This window comes from Sus scrofa, chromosome 15, assembly GCF_000003025.6.
Source record: "Sus scrofa isolate TJ Tabasco breed Duroc chromosome 15, Sscrofa11.1, whole genome shotgun sequence".
Classification (NCBI taxonomy): Eukaryota; Metazoa; Chordata; class Mammalia; order Artiodactyla; family Suidae; genus Sus; species Sus scrofa.
Genome location: NC_010457.5, coordinates 95,829,627 through 95,855,779, shown reverse-complemented (window position 1 = coordinate 95,855,779; position 26,153 = coordinate 95,829,627). Strand labels below are relative to the sequence as shown.

At 41.8% G+C, this 26,153-nt stretch overlaps 1 protein-coding gene across 1 annotated transcript in view; it reads left to right on the top strand.

Annotated features, from left to right (window-relative positions):
• LOC102166743 overlaps window positions 1-13,777 on the top strand; it is a 54,705-nt gene extending 40,928 nt beyond the window's left edge. The window contains exons 4-5 of the mRNA XM_021074733.1: window positions 2,912-3,039; window positions 10,687-13,777. The gene's annotated coding sequence lies outside the window, so the exon portion shown is untranslated. The remainder of the gene's footprint in view (window positions 1-2,911; window positions 3,040-10,686) is intronic.

Here is a 26,153-nt window from a genome sequence, read left to right as displayed (position 1 = left end):
TTAACCCACTGAGCAAGGGCAGGGACCGAACCCACAACCTCATGGTTCCTAGTCGGATTCGTTAACCACTGCACCACGACGGGAACTCCTAAATTGGTTGATTTTCAATTACTTATTTATTGTAAAAAGATATACCTCAGGAGCAGCCAGGTGGAAGAGATGCATAGGACCAAGTACGCAGGAAGGGGCACAGAGCTTCTATGCCTTTCAGAGTGAGCCATACTCCCAGCACCTCTGTATCACAACCTAGAAGCTCCTTTTCATTGTGGTGGTAATCATGAGCCCCTGCTTCAATCAAGGCCCAAATGAGAAAATGGAAACCACCGTAGGTGTTTCAAGCAGAGGGAATTTAATATAGGAACTTGTTATACATGTGATGGAAGATGTGGAAGTACCAGAACCAAGGGGTTAAGTAGGAGGGTGAGGGTAACCCAAACATTAACATTAACAGTGGTAAGAAGCCATTAACCTCCCTGTCCCCCACCCCAGGACTGGAGAGACTCAGGGAGAAGCTGGTGTTATCAGAACCTAGAAGATGGGGCCATCAGAGAGAAGTCAGAAGCACAGAGGGAGGATTCTTGTCAGACACCCAGACCACGAAGGGAGGGATAGCAGCTGGAAGCATGGAAGGGAAGCAGCCCCTGCCAGAGAAACCAGAAAGAGACGGGGAGAAACTCTCTGGCTTCTCCCCTTCTCCTCCCCTCCCATCTATGCCTCCCATTGACTCAGCTTATGTGGAAGCCAAAGGGCAAGGAAGCTGGAAAATGCAGTCCCCCATGAGAGAGAACAGAGCAGGGGAAAGGCCTGGGCCATCAGGCAAATGGTCAGCACATTCCTTTTTAGGAAGATGGTGTTGAGTTAAATCTGAAAAAGAAAGCCACATGGCAACAAAAGTCTTTTGTTGATGTGGGGAGGGGAAGGGAAGCAAAGGAAAACATGTAGGAAAGGAAGAAAGGGTAGCAACGACTGCAAGTCAAGAAGAGAAGAGAAGTGGGGAGATCTCACTCCAAGTCCACTGGAGCAGTTGCTGTGATCAGAGGCTCCATTTATACTCGCTGTGCAGCAGTAGCTAGAACAGGCCAACAGCAGAATTACAGAGCTGCACGCAACCTTACAAACCAGGAGAGTCCTAAAACTGGTATTTTGATGTTATTGAAGCTTGTTTGTCTTTAATACATAATTGATTGAAATTAATGTGAATTTAATTCTCTCCTGTCAAAATGGAATTTAAGTATCTTTCAAGAGACTTATGAAGGGATTTCAGAAAGCCAAACCATTGCAGGTCCTGTGTTGAGCACAAAGGCAAAAAAGAACTGAGAACAAACAAAGCAGCAGAAAATATGTGTGTGGGGGGAGAGGGTGTGGGAGAAGCGAGCCCAAGGGATTTCTTTGGTAATGTTTGTTTATGGCTGTTTCAAATTAAAGAACTAATTTTGGGTTAGGGAATAAATAAAGAAGTTCCTTGAGAAATAGAAGACTATGCTAAGAACACAGAACTGCCTATAGTTCAGTGTGTGTCAGGGAAGTCTAGTCCCGCTTACACCTGGCTTATTTATTTTATAATGTTAATGTGTTTGTGAAAAATTAACTTGCACTATTTTTCTTAATGTCGCCTATTTTTCTGCTCATAGACATAACCATCACCTCTGCCTATTTTCCTTACTCTGGTCCTTGATGTAATCATCTTTTTTTTTTGGTCATCCCCATGACGTGTAGAGTCCCAGGTCAGTGATCGAATCCAAGCCACTGCAGTAACAACACCAAATCCTTAACCACTAGGCCATCAGGGAACTCCCAAGATCATCTGTTTAGTTTGGGGAATTTTCTTTTTTTTTTTTTTTTTTTGGCTATGCTTGAGACATGTGGAAGTTCCTGAGCCAGGGATCAAACCCATGCCACAACAGTGACCCAAGCCGTAGCAGTGACAATGCCAGATCCTTAACCTGCTGAGCCACAGAAAAACTCCAAGACCATCTTTTTAGGAGAGGCAAGAGGTACACCCCTGGAAACTGCATCAGCTTTTTCAGGCACTGTTCAGCAGTGATTCAAAGACTGGTACGGTGTTCTTGGGTTCTGTGATCTCCACTGCATGGGCTGGTGCATGTGATTTTTATCAAATGAGTGAAGATATAGAAGCCCAACAGTAGACTTTGGTTAAGCGCTAGGTAGAAGAAGGTCCATATGGAAACAGTTGATGGCTTTTAAAGAAGTCCAGTCCATGGTTGTCACCTTCACTGGGCCACATTCAGCTGCAAAGGAAAGGAAGGCCAAAGCCCAACTGAAGTTCTAAAAAATCTTATAAAATCATTTTGCCAGTCTTAAAACTTCATCCAGGAATAATTTTAGTTTTTGCTTTTGTTATTTTTTGAGCCACTGAGAAATAATATTGCTAGGGAAAGTTCTCATTTCATATTCAGTCTCATCAATTGAGTTATTCATAGAAAGTAGTTCATGGCAACCATTTCTAAGGTGACAATAAATGCCTAGTAATAAAACAGCCTATGAAATATTGATTTTTTTGTTTTTACTTTGTTGGGCCTCACCCATGGCAAATGGAGGTTCCCAGGCTAGGGGTTGTGTCGGAGCTATAGTTGCTGGCCTACGCCACAGCCACAGCAACACAGGATCCGAGCCATGTCTTTGACCTATACCACGGCTCCCGGCAGCTCTGGATCCTTAACCCCCTGAGTAAGGCCAGGGATTGAACCTGAAACCTCTTGGTTACTAGTCAGATTCGTCTGCACTGTGCCACAACAGGAACTCCCTGAAATGTTGATCTTACATGAATTTTCTTAAAATAGCAGCTTTGGTCCTATCTTCTAGAATTTTGAAAACATTCCATTTCTGAAACATCTTCTTAGCCATTCTTATTGTACATTTTCCAGCTTATGAATATCTGTGTCCACCCTAGGTGAAAGAGATGCTGGTACTGCAGAGAGCATGCGATGCTATTCCTACCTTAAAGAGTTTCTGATCATCAGAGAATAATCAGAGTTATCAGCTCAGTGGTTCATGTCTCTTCTAAAGCTCCTTAAGAAGGTAATCATTATTACAAGTTTTCAAGTGTCTATTATTTTTTAAATGATTTTTATTTTTTCCATCATAGCTGGTTTACAGTGTTCTGTCAGTTTTCTACTGTACAGCAAGGTGACCCAGGCATACATGCCTGTATACATTCTTTTTTCTCATATTACCATGCTCCATCATAAGTGACTAACTATAGTTCCCAGTGCTATACAGCAGGATCTCATTGCTTATCCATTCCAAAGGCAATAGTTTGCATCTATAAACCCCAAATTCCCAGTCCATTCCACTCCCTCCTCCTCTCCCTTTGCAACCACAAGTCTGTTCTTCAAGTTCATGATGTTCTTTTCTGTGGAAAGTTTCATTTGTGCCATATATCAGATTCCAAAAAATATGGAAATCTTCATGAATTTGCATGTCATCCTTGTGCAGGGGCCATGCTAATCTTCTCTGTATTGTTCCAATTTTAGTATATGTCCTGCCGAAGCGAGCACTCAAGCGTGTATTATAAGCCAGGCACTGCACTTAAATTCAGTTAATGCTCACAGAAATCCCAAGTAGCAGGTAAATTAACCATACCCATTTTAGAGAAATAGAAGTTGAGGTTCAGGAGTTCCCATTGTGGCTCAGTGGGTTAAGAACCCGACTAGTATCCATGAGGGTGCAGGTTTGATCCCTGGCCTCACTCTGGGTTAAGGATCCTGCATTGCAGCAAGCGGAACATACATAGGTCACAGATGCAGCTCAGATCTGTGTTGTGGTGGCTGTGGTGTAGGCTGGAAGCCACAGCTGTGATTAGACTCTTAGCCTTCCATATGCCACAGGCAGGGTCCTAAAAAGGAAAGAAAAAAAGAAGAAGTTGAGGTTCAGAGATCTTAAGCAGTTTCCCCAACTTCGTCACACAATGGTAATGCAAGTAAGGCTCGGATTCAAATTCTTAATTTCAAAGCCTGTGCTCTTAACCACTCTACCTCAGGAGTGCCTTTCCTGGGTGTGTGACCAGGGAAGATGCACAGGGCCTGGAGCCTAGAAGGGACTCACACTAATTTAATGTTCTGCTGTTGGTGTCTTAAAATTCTTAGTAATACTTAAACAAGTGGTTCTGTATTTTTATCTTGCTCCGGGGCCCACTCTTTCTTTCTTTCTTTCTCTTTCTTTCTTTCTTTCTTTCTTTCTTTCTTTCTTTCTTTCTTTCTTTCTTTCTTTCTTTCTTTCTTTTCTTTTCTTTCTTCCTTCCTTCCTTCCTTCCTGTCTGTCTGTCTGTCTGTCTGTCTGTCTTTCTTTCTTTCTTTCTTTCTTTCTTTCTTTCTTTCTTTCTTTCTTCCTTCCTTCCTTCCTTCCTTCCTTCCTTCCTTCCTTCCTGTCTGTCTTTCTTTCTTTCTTTCTTTTGCTTTTTGGGGCCACACCCTCGGCATATGGAAGCTCCCAGGCTAGGACTCAAATTGGAGCTACTGCTGCCGGCCCATGCCACAGCCATAGCAACGATGGATCCAAGCTGTGTTGGCAAACCTACACCACAGCTCACGGCAATGCTGGATCCTTAACCCACTGAGGGAGGCCAGGGATCGAACCCGTGTTCAAACCTAGTCGGATCCTCATTAACCTCTGAGCCATGAAGGGAATGCCCCCATAAATCTTATAGCTATTCCTGAGTATATTAGATTTCCTAACGTCCCACATCTACATTGTATGTAGGAGTTCAAAACTCTTCAGCAATTCTTCCTCTAAAAGATGGACCAAAAATTCCCACTCCCCACTTGACCTTGGGCTGGACTTCATGCTTCAGCTCTAGACCAGAATGTGGCAGAAGTGATGGTGTGTGTCTTTGTGATCAATAATAAAAGGCATTGTGGTTTCTGCCTTGTTCTTGGGTCACTAGTTCTGGGAAAAGATAGCTGCCACGTTGTGAGGGCGTTTAAGCAGCCTATGGGGTGAGGAACTGAGGCCTCCTGCCACCAACCATGTGAGTGAACCGCCTTGGAAATGTTCAGACAAGCATCCAAATGATGCGACACCCCCACCCCTCCCCCAGCCCAGAGCTCACCTGTAGCTTCATGAGAGAGACCCTGAGACAGAACCATCTAGATATATGACTCCTTGATTCCTGAGCCTTAGAGACTGTATAAGTTTGTGGTTTTTAATCTGGGATAACTTGTGTGTGTGTGTGTATGTGTGTGTGTGTTGTTGTTGTTGTTTTGTCTGTTGTCTTTTTAGGGTTGCACCTGTGGCATGTGGAGGTTTCCAGGCTAGGGGTCTAATCTGAGCTGTTGCTGCTGGCCTACGCCAGAGCCACAGCAACGCCAGATCCAAGCCATGTCTGTGACCTACACCACAGCTCATGGCAATGCCGGATCCTTAACCCACTGAGCAAGGCCAGGGATTGAACCCACATCCTCATGGTTCCTAGTCGGATTCATTTCCACTGTGCCATGACGGGAACTCCTAAGCTGGGATAACTTTTTTTTTTTTTTTTTTTTTTTGTATTTTTGCCTTTTTCTAGGGCCGTTCCTGAGGCATATGGAGGTTCCCAGGCTATGGGTCCAATTGGAGCTGTAGCCGCCAGCCTACACCACAGCCACAGCAACTCAGGATCCAAGCCACATCCGAGACCTACACCACACCTCATGGCAATGGTGGATCCTTAACCCACTGAGCAAGGCCAGGAATAGAACCCGTAACCTCATGGTTCCTAGTCAGATTCGTTAACCACTGAGCCACAATGGGAACTCCTGGGATAACTTTTAATGCAGCTATAGATAACTAACACAACATTTTAAACTTGAGACTCAAAGAAATGAGAGGAACCTTTGATTAAAGAAACAAATAAATTCACCAATATTTGGTGCAGCTTTAAAACTGATGTTTTTGTTTCTTCAGAGCATATAGGTGTTTTATTCCAAGGAACATAATAGCAATGCTCTTTGGTGAGTGTCAGAGGTCTTCTTTCTTCATAATCATGGCATAAAGGCCTTGCCTTAATCGGAGGGCACAGCTTTTGCTTGTAACACTTGACATTCTGTTTGGATTTTTAATCCACAGACTACCCCTTACCTTTCTTCCACAAGAGCTACCTCCCTTCTGATTGAGAAAGACTCTTGCTCTTGGTGTTTGCAGTCCTGCCACACCTATGCCACGTGGCCTGGGTTGTACTTCAAGGGGCTTTGATAGCATTTTTTCCACCTGCCTGGCATGGGATCAGGCCACTTGGGCTTGCTGCCAGACCACTGCCTGGCTTTGCTGCTGTCATCCAACTCTGTGTGGTCCTGCCCAGGGAAGGCAAGAAGGGATAAGGAGTCCCTAAGTGCTGCCAGACTGGCTCCACTCCATGCTCTTGCTCTTCAGGATCCAGCCACACTGGTTACACATGACAGTGGACCCATTTAGAAAACAGATTCAACACTGGCTGTGCATGCCATCCAAGTGTCAGAATCTGAAGTGTGAATTCTAGTTCATCCACCCAGAGTTTTTTTTTTTTTTTTTTCTTTTTTTAGGACCACACCTGTGGCATATGGAAATTCCCAGGCTAGGGATGGAGTTGGAGCTGTAGCTGCTAGCCTACACCACAGCCACAGCAGTGTCAGATCCTCACATCTGCGACCTACGCCACAGCATGCTGGATCCTTAACCCACTGAGTGAGGCCAGGGATCGAACCTGCATCCTCATGGGTACGAGTCAGGTTCTTAACCCACTGAGCCACAACAGGAACTCCCCATTTTTTAAAAAAGGAATTTAACATTGATACTTTATTATCATCTAATCCTCAGACTGCCATTCAAGTTTAATCAATCATCACAAAGATGCGCCCCCCTTTTTTTGGCTGCACCCTTGGCATGCAGAAATTCCCAGACCAGGGATGGAACCCAAGCCACAGCAATGGCAATACTGGATCTTTAACCATTAGGCCACCAAAGAACTCCTACCCAGACATTTAAAATTTGATTCTGGAAGTTTCTTGGCTAAGGCTCCATGTACATGCAACTTAAGGGCTTGCCTGAACCTGAACAGATGAAACAGGACTTTAGCTCCATTCTTCTGTGTGGTAGAGAAATCTTACACATAAAAAGCAAATTGTGACTATTTTAATGTGGAAAGTTAGAAGGACATAGTGCCCTCCTTCAGAGCCACAAATGAAGTGGAAATCGACTAGTATTAGCGGACGATGTGCCTTGCTGAAGATGTAGACTTCACATCCTGTGTTTTACTTAATTATATAAAATAATAAGGAAAATTGAAATACGGAAGGATGGTGGTGATAAAGATGGGCATGGAGACAGAGAAGGAAGAGAAGACATTGTATGATAATCACAGTTTTATAGAACCAGTCATATATCCATTTTTCTCAAGGATGTTTATTCACTTTAAATTGTCTGACTATTCTGGTGGCAAATACAGTTTAACTAAAGCCTTGTACACCTAAATGAGCCTTTTTTAAAGAAAAGATATGAGATTCATTTATTATCCTGACAAGTTTGGAGGTTTTTGTATTGCTTTGTTTTGTTTTGTTTTTTTCCCCAGTGCAATGGCCCTCTTCTATTTCCTGTTTTTTAACTGAAAGCTTCCAAAGATGAAGGTTGAACCAGCCAGGCCCCTAGGACAGGGGACAGGGACAGAAGTTCTGCAAAGAGGCCCTCTTTGCTGCTCCTCATTCCAGGCATGTCCTAACCTCGATGTAAAAAAGACCGGAGCCCCAGAGACTTGTACTATCTGATGCTATGAGCCGGTCTAGCTGTGTGTGTGTGTGGGGGGGGTTGTTTGTTTGTTTGTTTGTTTTGCTCTCCATCTTTTAGGATGTTAGCTCTATAAGAACAGTGTCTGTGTTGTTTATAGCTGTATTTTCAGTCCCAAGGAGAGATCCTGATACATGGCAGGCAAAAGATAAATGAAGGAAGAGAAGAAGTAAACCCACACCTAATGGAAGTAAATGAGACTTGTTGCTTCTGACATGCTTCCCAAAGGACAGTCCTTAAGACCCCCAACAACCAGTAGCATTCTCCATCATTTATTCATCATTTAACAAGTACCTACTATGTAGCTGGAGTGAAGGCATTGCCTGCCACTCTTTGTACCACTTCTCATTTCATCCATTCAGAATATTCCCTCCTGCCAAGGATTGAACCCAAAGCAATCCTATCCTCAATTCTGGGACCAAGTTCCACAAGGATAGTATTTTTCAAAGTATTTTTCCAAGAAAGGGCTACCTGTTTCACTACAGAAAGTACTGCTGATCAGCCACCAGCTACCAGATGACCTTGGTTTAAAAATTCATGACATACCTTGCATGAGAATTCTGTTAGCACATCAGATGAAGTTTCACCAAATGGAATTAATTTTCCTTCTTAACATGTTTTAGGTTATTATTACGGGAATCTTAGCTAAAATGAGGCAAAATCCATATATGAGGGACCTGGTCGATTTTCCCCTTCCTTATAATTTATTTATTTCCTTAGAGAAGAGCAACAGTTGATCTTGGGTCTAATGTAGTGGCCTTTGCTGTTTATCTGTCTACTTCTGGAAGTAAATGGAAACAAACTTTGTAAAGAATAAAAAAGCTAGTCACCATATGGTTGTAATCTTCAGGGCACAGTGGAAACGAATCCGACGAGGAACCATGATGTTGCAGATTTGATCCTTGGCCTTGCTTAGTGGGTTAAGGATCTGCTATCACCTTGAGCTGTGGTGTAGGTCAAAGACTTGGCTCGGATCTGATGTTGCTGTGGCTGTGGTGTAGGCTGGTGGCTACATCTTGGATTAGGCCCCTAGCCTGAGAACCTGCATATGCCACAGGTACAGCTCTAAAAAGCAAAAAAAAAAGGGGGGGGGGACTTTTTGCATCTTTTATGATGTATGTGAAAGAAAAATAATGGAATGCTCTAGAATCACATTTTCTCTCTTCTATGGCAGATGTTATTATGAATGAAGAAAACATGCAGAGAATGTTCAAAAAGTTATTCTAAGGCATCATCATCCTCTTCTTGAGTGACTTCTCTCAGCGTTCAGTTGGACTATCTCTTTCAGGCAAATGGAAGATTCCTTTGGGACTCAGAAAATGTTTCCCATCCTAATGCAGGTCTTTGTAGGACATTTAGGAAAGGGGGAGGAAAATAAAAATATTTTCCCAAGTCAGAAGACTTCTGGTCAATAGGCACAAATGTGGAATCTGGAAAGATTCCAATCAGCTTCCTTGAAGTAAAATCATTCCAAGGTTTTTCTTATTTTTAAAATATAACTTTCACTCATGTGGGCAACGTGAACAAATAATTGATCAATTTCATGAACATAGCAGCACGGTTCATATAGGATAAAATATTTTCCTTGAGAATAGGTTGCTTTTCTGAAGATTCTTAATGCCTTCCACTCTCAATTCTATTCGGTGTATTAATATTTCATGGTTTCACAGATGATTTAATTATTTTAAACACACTGATGGGACATGAATTATTGTCATTATTTTAACGTACTGAAAGTCTATTTCAAACACTCTTAAAACAATAATTCCCTCTTGGGAGGCTCAGCAGAGTCTAACTAACCTTCATCTGCATCCTTGAACAGGGCTCTGCAGGGAAGAAATCCCATCACGGACCTCAGCAGGGGTAAAATCTTGAATGAAGCAAGAATTTCTCTGTTTATTTTTCCAGAAGAGAAAAGAGACTGCAAAAATAAATAAAATGTTTTACTAAAGAGAAAGAAAAATACGTGGTGGCTTCTTTTGCTCACCTCCTGTCCCCATACTTAAATGGAAGGACAGAGAGCTAGGAAGTCCCCTGGGGTCCCTAAGAAAAATCTCAGAAGTCACAGAGTTCACAGCACCCTCTCTGGGCCTCAGTTTCCGCATCTGTTAAAGATATAATATCCCCCTCATAGAGTGATTTAAATACAAAAAAGCACTATGATAAAACCTGCACATAGTAAGCGCTCATTAAACATTAGCTTGCATTAGAGTGGAAGTGGCCCTGTAGAATATTGATTGTAAGAGTCAATGGTTTGGAGTTCCTGTCATGGCTCAGTGGTAATGCACCCAACTAGCAAACATAAGGACGCAAGTTCAATCCCTGGCCTCCCTCAGTGGGTTAAGGATCTAGCATTGCAGTGAGCTATGGTATAGGTTGCAGATGTGGCTTGGATCCTGCATGGCTGTGACCGTGCTATAAGCAGGCAGCTGCAGCTCTGATTGGACCCCTAGCCTGGGAACTTCCATATATTGCCTGTGCAGCCCTAAAAGACAAAAAAAAAAAAAAAAAAAAAAAAAAAAAAAAGAAAGAGTCAATGGTTTGCAGTTATGAATTTGTTCTAAAATCCTGAGTAAAAATATAGGACTCCTAGGGAAAAAGTATTAGATTTGGCACTTTCCATAGTTATGCTATCCTCCAGCGAATGAATGTGGATTGCTTACTGTTTAAGGACTACTCTGCTAGCTGGAAGGGAGGCTGGATTAAAGAGGTCAGGACCCCAGGGCCTGCTGTCTAGGCGTTCACAGTCCAGTGAGGAAAGCATTCCTAAACCCATAATTGCAATGCAACCAACACAGCAAGTTCTGTAATAAAAATAATTATACCTATTATTTATTGACTGTGTTTTGGGGTGGATCAGTATGTTGCAAATAATGTCCTACTTGTCTCTCAGGAAAACTCTACGATGTAGGTGTTATTATTCCTGTTTTACAGATGAGAACACAGGTTCAGCGAGGCTAAATAGCTTGTCCAAGGTCATGCAGCCAGCAAATGGTAAGTCTGGAATTTGAACTTGAGATGTTTAAATCCAAAATCTAAGTTTTTAACCACCACACCATACTGCCTCCCTAAAATATAATATAGAAATAATAGTGTATGTTATTTTTATTAAAATAATGAAAATATTGTTAAATATAAATAGTGGAAATATTTGAGAGCACAGAGGAAATAGTTGGCCAACTGCCAGAGGGAAAAAGGAGAGCTTCAGTGAGGAGGTGACATTTGAATTAATCAATAGAACTATTCTTATGGATTGGTCATGGATTAGATTCAAAGGCACATTTTGTTTGGTTTCCCACCCCACCCAGCTACCAGAAACCTAATTTTCAACTTTTTCTAACTGCAATACAATTTCAAAATTCTTTCATCAGTGTACTATATTTGGTCACTGAATATGTTTAGTCACGGAAACTCTCAAATTCCACCAGATCCCCTTTTTAGGAGAAAGCAAAAACCACACACACACACACACACACACACACACACACCCTAGTATATCAGGGTTTTCTTTAAATAACAAACTCCAATCCATCATGATACATTTTTACAATGCAGAAGTAGTGATATACACCAAAGTGTCAGCATCGATTACTTCTAATTTTCCAGGTTCTGAGTTTATGGGTGCAATTTGTTTACTTCTAAATGTTGCAAGTTCTATCAAATAAGTATTTGTCATTTTGGCAATCAGTTTATACGTGTATTTAAAATAGCAGCAATATAGCCTCCTAGCTGCTATCCTAAAGTCAAAGTTAATGCATGTACAATTCATGCTGCTACATTTTGTCCACATCTCCAATAACAAGTCCTTAATGACAAGGGCTGCATCCCCAGGAAGAAACGGAAGGAGTCTTTGCACATGGTGGGTGTTTGGCAAATTCTTGCTATCTCTTAATGTGAAAAATGAATACTCGGGGGAACTTTTACAACTTACAAATGAAGTCAGGGCTGAGAGACTCATGATTCTCTGGCCAATAACATGGAAAAAAAATAATCATGCACATCCTATTCCATCCTGTTCTCTCAAAAATTCCATCCTGTTATGTATAAGGTGCTCAGTAGGAAGAAAAGAGGGCAGGGAGGGGCTACAATCCAGCCTTAAAAATCTTGCAGTTCAGCTGTAGAGACCAGACATTAATGCAGGAAAAGATCACTAGCAAACCTGTAAAGAATATGCATCTCTGTTCATAAACCCAAGTGTGTGAGAAATGTGAGTTTTATTTCTCAGTAAATAAAAAAGTTACTTTTTTTTTTTTCTGCACACACAACATGTGGAAGTTTCCGGGCCAGGGATCAAAACTGAGCCACAGCAGTGAAGCCCTAACCAACCACTAGGTCACCAGGTAAACTCCCTCCATTTCCTTAATATAGAAAATAATGAATGTCTAAAATTGATATAAGGTTCAGTTTCTTCCAAGAGGCAAAAACATAATCTTAGACAATTCAAAGATCCTTTCTCCTCATCCATAGTATCAGCTCTAAGTTTAAGGAGTGCAAATGATGGGAGGAAGAATGGAGATCAGGCAGGTGCCCAAGATGACATCACTGAGATCTATTGTCTTATCTGGCCCTTGGAGATTGGGCTGCCAGATGGCTGCTTAGATGGACCTTGGTGCTACTCAAAAGCCCCCTTAAGATCGGTGACTGTCCTTGCTACCAAAGCTCTCCTTGAAGCCCCTGCATGTCAGAGATGGGGGGCTGTGCAAAGGCTTTTGGCTCCTCGTGAGCATACTAGAATCATTTCCTAGAGCTGCATCCAGTTAGGCTGGGGGCTCTCTGTGTGGCGGCCTCAACCCGGTGAATTGAGACAAACTCCATAGCCATTTCTGTTCTGACATCTTGAAGCTTCCTTAAGCTCTCCTACAATGAGGGGCGGTTACTCCCACGTACCTGGGATTTCTCTTGTCTCATATCCAGCAGTTGGATGAGGGGTGGGGACAAGATGTCTTTTTTTCCAGGAGCAAACTAGCAGCTCATGTATTCTGTATCCCCTCTCAGGGAACATTTCTTGACCCATTACACAATCCTTTGGGGTGGAGAATCTTGTTCTGGCATCATTCTCTCAAATCCATTACCTTGTTCCCTGTGGAGTGTGTTCATTTGAACTCAGGAAAATACTTCTCTTTTGTTTGAGTCAGTGGATGGCTCATACTCTGGCTGCAAAATGGGAGAAGATCTGGAGGGTTGCAAGAAAACATATGAAAAAAATCCTGAGTTAATAGGTCAAAGTATCTTGCTACCAATTGATAATAAAGGAAGAGATGGGCTGGTCTATTCCTGAATCTGGCCTGGGGCCGGCTGGGGATGTGTTTGAAAAATGAGCCTTCTCTTTACCCAGTCATGCAGTCCATACTCAAGGATGTGCAGGGGTTGTTTTGCACATGACACCCTCCCTTGGTGGACAGGCACATAGGATGCTGGAACTTCCACAATGGCCAGGCAGGAGGAGAGACCAGAATAGAGTAAAGTTTCATGTTTTGGAAAAGGGCCCATCTTGCCCTGTCACCACCCTCCTTCTATAGAAAAAACCCCAGGGAAGACTTCTGGGTATGAGACCTCCATGCTGTGTTGCCTCCTGTTTTGTATCACTATTCCCTTCATGTTTGTGTCTTTTTTGCTATCAGTCATGACAGCTGGTGTCATTCACTCATCATGACATACATGCAAATGTCACAAAGGTGTAAAGTATAATAAACACATATTATAAATACGGATACTGTTATGCTTAGCAGGCCCAACCAATGACTTTGAGCAAGTCACTTAAGCTCTTTATTTATCCACTCATTTAACAAATATTAAAAATATTATCTTTATTTATTTAAAACATTAAAATGTTTCTTATTTCCTTTTTTGGCTGCACCCGAGGTATGTGTAAGTTCCCAGGCTACAGATCATATCTGTGCCACAGCAGCTACCCAAGCGACAACTCTGGATTCTTAAACCGCTGCACCGTAAGAAAACGCCTTTATTTATTTATTTTTGAAGTATAATTAATTTACAAAGTTGTATCAGTTTCAGGTGTACAGGAAAGTGATTTAGTTATATATATATATATATATATATATATATACATACACACACATATATATTCTTTTTCAGATTCTTTTCCATTATAGGTTACTACGTGGTATTGAATATAGTTCCCTGTGCTATTCAGTAGGTGCTTGTTGTTTATTTATTTATTTGGCCACACCCACGACATATGGAAGTTTCTGAGCCAGGGATCGAACCCACGCCTCCATGCAACCTGAGCTGCTGCAGTTGGATTCTTAACCCACTTGCTACTTCGAGAACTCTGCTCTATTTTATGTATAGTAGTGTGTATCTATCATTTAATATTTTTAAGCACCTAATGTCTTAGGCACAGGGCTCCTTGCTTGTATACGAGAAGCAAAGCACTGTGCTGCTCTCCTGAGAGACACAAATGTAATTTCTAAATATCACATAAGTATATGATAACTTATAATAATCATTATGAAGGAAAGATTCACAGAACTAGTCTGAGGGCAAAGAAGCTCTCTTCGAGGCAGTGCCATTAGGCTGATACCTAGATATGAAAGTCGAGGAGGGGATAACTGATAGAGCTCTTGAGGGCTGGTTAAGGTGAAGGACTTCAGGTCAAGGAAACAGCATTTTCAAAGACCTTGAGGGAGAAGGTAGGGGTGGCTGGAAAGAGGCATCATTGAGATGAAGCTGGGAGGGAGATCAGGACCTAACAGACCATGTTAAGGGTTTTTTAATCTTTTTCCTAAGAACAGATTATAGGTGTAAACGGGATACATTCAAATTTGGTTTTGGTTTTGTTGTTGTTTGTTTGTTTTGCTTTTTAGGGCCGCACTGGCAGCATATGGAAGCTCCCAGGCTAGGGGTCCATTCGGAGCTGGAGCTGCCAGCCTGCACCACAGCCACAGCAATGCCAGATCAGAGCCGCATCTGCGACTTACACCACAGCTCATGGCAGTGCCAGATCCTTAACCCACTGAGCAAGATTTAAACCATTTCCTCATGGATACCAGTCGGGTACATTTCCACTGAGCCACAACGGGAATTCCCTCAAATTTGTATTTAAAAAAGATCACTCTGGAATGGATGTGTGTATATGTATAACTGAATAACTTTATTGTACAACAGAAATTATCACAGCCATGTAAGTCAACTATACTTCAATAAAACTCTAAAAAATGAAAAGTAAGTGAAATAAAAAATAAATAAAAAAGGTCACTCTGGCTGCTGTGACATCATCTTTCCTTCACATCAGCCACCAATTCTTAGTCACCTCAACAGTTCAGAGCGGTAACTCAGAAATCTTAGTCTCTGGCCACAACCTCCCATTCTCCCGTGGTGGCAGCAGATACCCATTCTTTCATTTCATGGAGCCCTTCAGTGGCTTTCTCACTCTGCTGTCTACATACTCATCCATCTACTTTCCTTCACTTTCCTCCCTATCGAGCGGAAGGGGATCAGAACCTACCACCCCAAAATGTGCCACTTTGTTTTTTTGTTTGGCTATGCCCATAGCATGCAGAAATTCCTGGGTCAGGGATTGAACCCCAGCCACGGCAGTGACAATGCTGAATCCTTAACTGCTAGGCCACCAGGGAACTCTCCGAAATATGCCAGTTTGACATATTGATTATTTTGAGTTCAAGACACTTCAGAAACAGTAGGTATAGGAAGGGCTCTCTGCCTTCCTCTTTCTACCGAAAAGCAGGACACAAATTTCTAGCGAGAAAGATGCCCTGTCTGTACCAGGAAAGGGGGAAGAGTCTTATCACTAGTAATGAGATGAATCTGCACAAGCAGATCTAGCCCTTATCTTTCATTAGTTTCTCCCCATATATTTTCTAACTTTCCCCTGCAATCTCCTGCCTCTAGCCCAAAACCCTTATTCTTTGACTTGTTACATCTCCACAATGTATTGTTCTTTGCTGAAATTGTATATGAGCTCTCAGAGGCCTATCTGCTTCTTTGGGTCTTCAGTCCTTTTCTATAAAGGCTCCTGTGCCACATGAAAATCGTATTCAAATAAGACTTGTATGCTCCTCTCCTGTTAATCTGTCCTTTGTCAGTTTAATTCTCAGGCCCAGCCACAGGACCTAAGAGGCCAGAGGAAGAAATCTTTCCTCCCTAACAGAGATTAGGATTCAGTGGTCCATCATTTAAACCACTCTCTTATTAATATCCAAAATTACCTTGTCCTAATCTTTCTTGAGTGACATCTGTCCGGTAGAATGCAGCGCATAGCAGAGAGTCTAGCATGGAACAGATATACAGTAAAAATTGGTGAGTAAATGATTCCAACAGTTCATCACCTTTGGGTAACCACTGCGTCATGAATGTAGCTGCAGAAGATCGCATATCGTCTCCTTGAGTCACTGTGTGTGAATGGTCTTCACCTTGCTTAGCACTTTGAATACTTGACATCTTTCCTCTGACTTCACCTGTGCTCATTCACTAGCAGATGACACCCTTTGTGTCTGAGGCAATCACAAGCATTGCACAGGAAGTACAACAGCTTCTGCCTGCCAAATCTACAAATATCTCTTTTTTTTTGCCACCCCTTTGCATATGGAGTTCCTGAGTCAGCGATCAGATCCAAGCCACAGATGCATCCCACACTGGATCCACCCACTGTGCCTGGCCAGGGATTGAACCCGCATCCCGGCATTCCCGAAACATTGACGATCCTGTTGCACCACTACGGGAACTCCCATTCTTGAGTTTGCCTCACCCTTGACCTTCTCATGGGGAAGTTACTCTTCCTCCTGTGTTCTGGGTCCTATCCCCTGCTGCCTTCTTGGGAATCTTTCTTTTGTCTAGATTTTCAACATCTACTGGCTTTGTCATTATCAGCATTTAAAGCTGCTCATATTTCTCCCCTTTAAAGCCCTTCCTCTACCTCATCTTCCTGGCTAAATTTCTAGAAAATGTTTTTGTTACCAAGGCTATTGCCCCAGAATCATACCCCTACCCCTTCCTCAAATAGAAACTGATTACTCTTATCTAAGTTTCAGGAAGAAGCTGCAAAGAGAAAAATAAACAAGAACTGATTGGAACGAACCAGGCCCAAGATGATGGAAGATTTGACTTCCAGAAGACCTTGAGCCTCTTTATATGCTTTTTGTAATCCATTAGCATGCTAAATGACATACCCACCAGTGCCAAGACGAATGACAGTTGCCATGACAACAACAGGAATTGCCCATACAGGGACAGAAAAGAGAGTTGCCTAAGTTCCTGGTCCAAGCCACACCTCTGTTCTCAGATAACCCATGAATATTCTTCCCACTTTTTCCAAATCCCTCCCTTTTACTTTGACCCTCCCATATATTTGGTATTTCCACCGAATTAGGTTGAGAAGTTGACTTGCAAACTAGGTTCCCACTTCTCCCTCCTTTGACCATTGAATAAAGCTTATGCTGTTCTAATTTTAGCATCAGTTTTGTTATTGGCTGTGTGAATTGGATTAGAAAAAGACTCTCCCTGGCCAAGATGAGAGGTCCCAGCCAGAGCTAGGACCCCTTGGTCTGCTCGACTAATTTGGTAACATTGTTGGTGTAATTATCACCATTTTCTTATCTCACATTCAACTTTTCAACTCACAGCCATCTGGCTTCAGCCTTCAGCATACAATAGAAACTGATCCCACCAAGGTCACCAATGACTTCCTTGTCCCCAAATCCAAAGAACACAGTATAGTTCTCAGCTGCCCTGGCTTCTCAGTAACTCTTAATACTATTGACGCTTTCCTCTTTCGTAATCATTTTTGGGGGAGGGGAACTGGGCCTTCTGGTTTTCCTTCTACCTCTGACTGTTCCTTCTCTGTTTTCATTACTGGTTATGAGTTCCTAATCTCTACTAACTTGACAATGGTGGGGTTCCCTAGAGTTCTGTCCCAAGATATCTTCCCTTCCCACCCTTCACTTTCTCCTTGGATGTCTCATCATAGTTTCCATGTCTATCTGTGTGCTGCTAACATCTGAATCTATTTGAACAGGCAAGTCTTTCTTTTGAGCTCCTCACATGTAGGTGCTTTCTTAATAGATCCTCTTGAATATTTTTTAAGTGCCTCTCACTCAAAAATATCCTGAAATTAACACATGAACTTTCCCCCCAAATTGCTACTTCTCCAGCGTTCTCTGCCAGGCATATGGTAAGACCATCCATCCCCTTGTTTAAGCCAGGAAAATTGACACCTCCTTCTCATACACCTAATCATCAAATCCACACATCCTGCCTCACTGGTTCAGGCTGCCATCACCATTTGACTAAAACAATATAAAAGCTTCCCTGTCCACCTTTCCCCGTACAGCCTTACCTCCTCAACCCAGCCTCCTCATTTCTGTCATAATGACTTTTTAAAAAATGTACACCTGGGAGTTCCCATCATGACTAAGCAGTGAAAAACCCAACTAGTATCCATGAGGACGTGGGTTCGATCCCTGGCCCACTCAGTGGGTTAAGGATTTGGCATCGTCATGAGCTGTGGTGTAGGTTGCAGATGTGGCTCGGATCCTGCATTGCTGTGGCTGTGGTGTAGGCTGGCAGATGCAGCTCCGATTGGACCCCTAGCCTGGGAACTTCCATATGTTGTGGGCCCTAAAAAGACAAAATAAATAAATTAATTAATAAATTAATAAACAAATAATTTAAAATTGCACATCTGATCATATCACTTCCCTACTTAAAATCCTCTAACACTTCTTACTGCCCAATAGGCAACCTCTCTAGCTTCTAGCACCTCTGTTTACTCTTTATCCCCTTCTGCTACACTGAACTTTTCTCAGTAATTTGAATTGAGCAGAGTCTTCTCACTTAGGGGCCTATGCAAATACCATTTCTTTTTCCTGGAATGCTTATCCACCCTCCTTTTGGCTAATTACCCTGTTCTCTCCAACTCTCATTTCCTCTTTGAAGCCTTTTCTGATCCCCCAGGTTAGGTTAGATCCACCTATTTTGCATTCCTGTAAGACCTGGTACTTTGCACACTTGCAATTGTCTACTTTTATGCCATTATTTGTTTAATGTTTATCTTCTTGGCTAGATTACAAGCTTCATGAGGGTGGAGATAATAGCTGCTTTTCCCATCTTTGCAGCTGCAGCAGCTAGAGAAGGCACTAGCTCATTGCAGATGTCAAATCCGTATTTCTCTTTCTAATGAACAGCTTACATCTAGCTAATAGTTGTAGCTTTACATTAGCATTTAAAACTGAAAGTCATGTTCATCTCCTTGACAGCATATTCTGAACCAAGTACAACCTTGGTTGCATTTAAGTGCCCAGCTACTGAAAGGTCAACTATTAATTCCACTTCATAGAACATTTATTCAGACTTTCTGTGAACAGAGCACTGTTACGACAGATGATGTAAGTAAGTTCAACCATTATCCCTATTTCACAAATGAGGCTCCTGGAACACAGAAAGGTTAAATAATTTGCCCAAAGTTATACAACTAGTAACTGGTAGGGCTGGAATTTGAAGAAACCAGCATTTGAATTTGGATTTGAAATAGACCTGTATCTATCCACTACACCACAGTGACTCTGCCTCTGAGAACTTTCCTCATCTCTTACAGCAAAATAGGCAGAATGTACTGGTGGATGTCTGACAGTGGCTCAGCTTGCCCTGGATACAAAGCCAGGGCCTAGGAAACTAAAGGCTTGTACTTGAATCTTTCCGTTTAGGGTGCTGGCAGCATGTTTAGAAGTGTTCCCACCCATGCCCCTCAATTAGAGGCACTAGTGCCACCTGGTGGACATAATTTATGTGCCATCTTGGATCCTCCACTTTTTTTTTCCTCCTTGGTTGCAAAAGACTTATTGTTTCCATTTGGTCTAAAGCCTGGGAGAGGTTTCAGGGTAGTTAAAACGCTGCCTAGTAGGAGTTCCCCTTGTGGCTAACAGCAGAAATGAATCTGACTAGTATCCATCAGGACACAGGTTCGATCCCTGGCCTCACTCAGTAAAGTGTGTGATGTTGACATGAGCTACAGTGTAGGTCGCAGAGGTGGTTCAAACCTGGCGTTGCTATGCCTGGTAGGCTGGCAGCGTAGCTCCCGTTCGACCCCTAGCCTTCGGACTTCAACATGCTGGCGTGCATGGTCCTAAAAAGCAAAAAAAAAAAAAAAAAAAAAAAAAAAAAAAAAAAAAAAAAAAAAAAGCCAAGTGGCTGCTGAGAGGGACTTTGGGCAAGGCTCCTTAAAAGTTGCTGCACTTCAGAGGCTCCTAGTCGTGTTGAGGGGGAGCCTTGGAAAGAAAAACTGGCAGGACCACCCAGCCTGGGGAGTGTAGTCAGGTGGTTGCCCATCTTTTAGATTAGTTTCACCTGCTCATCCCGGAAGTGGCTCTCCCCGGTCAAGTTCTTCTCCATGAGAATGGCGGCTTCTACAGTGTTCTGGCTTTTACCCTGCTCAGACTTTAGTGGTTCTGCACATCCTGGAAGAGGAAATGGCCACGGCGCATTTTCTGTGCTCTCCCATTTCTCCTTGGCCAATGTATGAAAAAAGTGGCCCACACCTTCCAGAGTCACATAGTGAATGGAGGAAAAAGAAGCTCAGCGAGAGGTAAGTGTCAGAGGCCCACAGATTAGGGTTGGCCAGGGGTTGACAGGGGCCTCCACCTCGGTGGGATAATTCTTTTTTTTTCTGCTTTTTTTTGTTTGTTTGTTTGTTTTTTGGTATTTTTAGGGCTGCACCTGCAGCATATGGAGGGTTCCCAGGCTAGGGGTCTAACTGAAGCTGCGACTGCCGACCTACGCCATGGCAACGCTAGATCCCAGCCGTGTCTGCGACCTACACCACAGCTCACTACTCATTACCAATGAGCGAGGCCAGGGATTCAATGCGCATCCTCATGGATCCTAGTTGGGTTCGTTACTGCTGAGCCACAAAGGGAACTCCATTGGTGGAATAATTCTGATGAACCTGGGAGCTCATGGTTGATCAGCAATAAGGAGCTAAGCTCAAAAAATGGCATTGGCTGGTCCGGGAGGCCAAGGATACCAGAGTGGCTGGTTCCATAGGTTGCAACTGGAAAAAAGGTTGTAGGGTGATCTCAGGCTAGACCAAGGAGTATTTCTGGATCTCTTCCAAACCCTGCTGAAGCAAAAGACAGATTCAGGGACCCCTGAGAGCATTGCCTCCCCCTCCTAGTATTTATCATGGGGACACAGCGCCACATGCATGTGGATTTTAGGAACTTGTTAACAGATTGTTGTGCAAGGATATACTGAGGTCCTGTGCTAGGCTCCTCAGGGATGAATTTTTCTTATAGTCTTTTTAAAATTGCATTTAATTTTTGTTGAGCCTACAGTGAAGTTTGATAAATACAAATAGAAAAAAAGCTTTTTCCCCCCTGTTCATTGTCATTCTGTAATTTTTTCCTTTTTTATGACAAGAAAGGATAACTTTATATGGGAGAAGAGTCAAAGTCTGCACCTTGGTTTTCATTTTTAAAATGGTAATAATGGGAATTCCCGTCGTGGCGCAGAGGAAACAAATTTGACTAGGAACCATGAGGTTGCAGGTTCAATCCCTGGCCTTGCTCAGTGGGTTAAGGATCTGATGTTGCCATGACCTGTGGTGTAGGTCACAGATGCGGCTCGGATCTGGAGTTGCTGTGGCTGTGGCGTAGGCTGGCAGCTGTAGCTCTGACTGGACCCCTAGCCTGGGAACCTCTATATGCCACAGGTGTGGCCCTAAAAAGACAAAAATAAAATTAAAAAAAAAATAAAATGGTAATAATGGTAACCCTCAGATGGCTGTAATGAGAATGAAATAAATTAATCTGTATAAAATGATAGAACAGTAGCCAGCACACAATAACATTCAGTAAGTGTTACCTCTCTATTACTTATGTTATTACACAAAGATGTTGGATACTTTTATCTTCTGGAGGATTAAGATGAAGATAAAGATTTCAGTTTCTGGCATGCTCCAGAGTCATTCCTTCTGAAAATAAAGATGGCATAAAAGAGAAGCCTAACTATTACAATTAGGCAAAGAATTATGGATTAAAGTTTTCATTCATTCTACAGTCATTTTCTGAGTCTCTGCTATATGCAGAAATACTGGAGAGCAATAGTGAGGGACAAGAGTCCTTGACCCCAAAGAACTTAGAATCTAGGGACAGATTTAGTGTGTTTACTGAGCCAATAAACCTGAGTGCTATCAGGAACGTGCAGGGCCCTTGTGAGTGGATAGTGGAGACAATGGTGCAGTTTTTTTAAAAATTGAAGTATAACTGACTTATAATATTATACTGGTTTCAGGTGTATCACATAGTGAATTGATATTTTTATACATTATGAAATGATCAGCATAAGTCTAGTTATCATTGTCAGCATACAAAGTTATTACAGTGTTATCAATTATTTTCCCTATGCCCTATGTTATATCCTATGACTTTTTTGTTTGTTTGTTTTTTGTATGGCCATACCTGCGGCACATGGAGATTCCCAGGCTAGGGGTCCAATCGGAGCTGTAGCTGCCTACGCCAGAGCCACAGCAATGCCAGATCTGAGCCATGTCTGTGACCTACACCACAGCTCACAGCAACGCTGGATCCTTAACCTGCTGAGCAAGGCCAAGGATCGAACCCACAACTTCATGGTTCCTAGTCAGATTTGTTAACCACTGAGCCATGATGGGAACTCCTCTATGACTTATTTTTAAGTTTTATTGAAATGTAGTTAATTTATAAGGTTGTGATAATTTCTGCTTCTATGACATTTTATAACTGGATATTTGTACTTCTTAATCCTTTCCCCCTATTTTGCTCACCCCTTCGCCCTTCCTCTCCCCTCTCTTTTCTGGCAACTAACAGTTTGTTCTTTTTATCCATGAGTCTCTTTTTCCTTTGTCATTTTTTCAAATTTGTTTTTTTTTTATATTCTGATTATAAGTGAAATCATACAGTATTTGTCTTCCTCCTCCTTTGACTTATTTCACTTAGTGTAATACCTCTGGGTCCATCCATGTTCATTCTTATTTTACTGCTGAGTAATATTATGAGATATATTGCTTTGGCTCCTTGGGGTCTTTTGTGTTTCCATACAAATTTTAGGATTATTTGTTCTGTGAAAAATGCCATGGGTATTTTGATAAGGGTTGTATTGAATCTGTAGATTGGGCAGTTTGGACATTTTAATAATATTAATTCTTCCATCCATGAGCACAATATATCTTTCCATTTAGTTGTGTCACCAAATGAATTCAGCTAAGTTGTAAGATGTAAAATATACAAATCTGTTGCATTTCAATACTCTCTATCTATATATATCTTTTTAGCTATTCATCTATTGGTAGACAGATACATTGCTTCTATATCTTAGCTATTATAAATAATGCTGTGATGAACATTGGGGTACACATATCTTTTCAAATTAGTGTTTTCACATTCTTTAGATAAATACCCAGAGGTGGAATTGCTGGTTTGTATCATAGTTCTATTTTTAATTTTTTGAGGAGACTTCATACTGTTTTCCACAATAGTTGTACCGATTTACATTTCCACCAACAGCGCACGACAGTTCCCTTTTCTCCACATTCTCACCAACACTTATTATTTGTTGTCTTTTTGACAGATGTGAGGTGATATCTCATGGTGGTTTTGATTTGCTTTACCCTGATGATTAATGATGTTGAGCATTTTTTCATGTGCATATTGGCTATCTGCCTGTCATCTTTGGAAAAGTGTTTACTCAGGTCCTCTGTCCATTTTAAAATCAACTTATTTGTTTTTTGATATTGAATTGTGTGAGTTAATTATTTATTTTGGATATTAACCCTTTATCTTCTCCCACTGAGCACTTCGTCTTTTTGTCTTGTCGATGGTTTCTCTCATCGTACAAAACCTTTTCAGTTTGATGTAGTCCTATTTGCTTATTTTTGCTTTTGTTGCCTGAGGCGATTTCTCAAGAAAAATATTATTAAGACTGATATTGAAGAGCCTATGTCATAATTCCCATTGTGGCTCAGCAGGTAAAGGACCCGACATAGTGTCTGTGAGGATGCAGTTTTGCTCCCTGGCCTTGTTCAATGTGTTAAGGATCTGGTGTTGCTACCGGCTGTGGAGTAGGTTGCAGGTGCAGCTTGGATCTGGTGTTGCTATGGCCATGCTGTAGGCCTCAGGTGCAGCTTCAATTTGACTCCTAGCTGGGAAATGTCTATATGCCACAGATGCAGCTGTAAAAAGAGAAAAAAAAAAAGCATACTGTCTATATTTTCTCCCAAAAGTTTTATGGTTTCAGTTCTTACATTTAAGTCTTTAATCCATTTTGAGTTTACTTTTGTATATGGTGTAAGAAAGTGGTATAGTTTCATCCTTTTGTATGTAGCTGTCCAGTTTTCCCAACACCATTTATTAAAGAGACTCTCATTTCCTCATTGTTTATTCTTGCCTCCTTTGTCATAGATTAATTGACCATACAAGCATAGGTTTATTTCTGGGCTTTCTATTCTGTTCCATTGATCTGTGTGTCTGTTTTTGTGCCAGTACCATACTGTCTTGATCACCTAGAGTTTTATAGTCTCAAAAGTTGGAAACCAGGGAGTGTGATGCCTCTAGCTCTGCAAGATAGCTTTGGCAGAGTTCCCTGATGGTCTAGCAGTTAAGGAACTGCTGTGGCTTGGGTCACTGCTGCAGTGGGGGTTCAGTCCCTGGCCTGGGAACTTCTGCATGTTGTGGGTGCAACCCCCCCAAAAAAAGTTTACTTTGGCTCCTTGAGGTTTTTTTGTGTTTCCATACAAATTTTAGGATTATTTGTTCTATGAAAAATGCCATGAGTATTTTGATAAGGGTTGTAGTGAATCTGTAGATTGGGTAGCATGGGCATTTTAACAATATTAATTCTTCTAATCCATGAGAATAGTATATCTTTCCATTTATTTGTGTCACCAAATGAATTAGGTTAAATTGCAAGATATAAAATACACAGAAATCTGTTGCATTTTATACACTAATAATGAACTATCAGAGAAATTTAAAAAACAATTCTAAAGAAGTTTTATGGGAAAGGCTGGTGAGAGATGTGGCTAGAGTTGGAGAGGTAGAATTTGTCTCTGGAGTCCCATGAGTCCTCCCTCTTCTCCTGGAGTCATTCTCTTCAAGCTGACTTTCCTTAAAGCCCCTCTTCAGCTTTTCAGTTACCTGCCAACAAAGCCATGCTCATATGTGAACAATCGCATTTTAAGCTGTTGCTTAGGAACATAACTCTTCCAAGGGGTATTTACATTTTAAGGAAGAACCGTAGATCTTCTGATAGTTTAAGCCATACACCAGGAGATCACCAAATGTCCTAGTTAAACTTAGTTCAACAACTCCATCTATAGAATGGTAGCCAAATGATCATTAGGAAAAAAAATTTAGTAAGCAACACAATTTCATGTTCTATAAATGTGGAAGTGCTTTGGAAGAAGAAAAAAGCACTATGCAAATGTAAAATATTATTCCCTCTTCTGTATGCATATTCACTCTTTCATGCCATGGGTATTGAAAGGTTCAATTTGGGACTGCATTTCTGGCCCCTGAGTCTAGATAGTATGGTGATAACAGCTGTCATATAAATGAGCTCCATAAACAAGGGTTGCTTGTGTAAGATAAATACTGCCTGACCTTCTGAAAAGATCTCTCTGAATAAAACAATAGGTTGAAAGACTTTAATTAATCTGTGTTACTCTTCAATACTAAATAATATCATGACTCCTTTTTGTCCTTTTTGTCAGCTTATCAGTCTGCTTCCTGTCTCATCCTTCCTTTTCCCACCACCAATCTTCAGGAGGTAAAAAATAAAAATAAGGTGAAACTTTCCTATTCAGAGAGCAAAAGTATATAGAGTATACTCTCTCTTCCTTCAGAGAGTATTATATAGTCAAATAAAATCAATGGCTGGTGGGGTTCCCTGGTGGCCTAGAGGTTAAGGATCAGGTGTTGTCACTGCTGTGGCTTGGGTCGCTGCTGTGGTGCAGGTTCCATCCCTGGCCTGAGAACATCCACATGTCAGGGGTGTGACCCCACAAAATTAATGACTGGATGAACAGCGATGCAGAAGGAATATGTGTGAACCCCTCAGGGTGGTCACAAAATCTTGAAAGTGTCATATCCTCTTAGGATTAAGTCACAGGTCCTCATCTAGCACTGAAAAATAGATCCCAAGATCTTACCTCCCCAAGTCCCCAAGCTATCAAATCTCTCTCTGCACTAGGCTTCGTGCCTCGTGTTTGTCAGAACTTCCACTGGGGAAGACAGTATTAGAGCTATTCTGTGCAGGGCCCCCATTCACGCCCTCACTCTTTTCCCCAGTCTGTTCAATTTTTTTGGAGATAAATAGTATCTCCTCGAATAAGATAGAGGATTCCGTTATAACCTATTTGAGACCTCCCCAAGTTGCCCAGTCCGTTAGGAAAG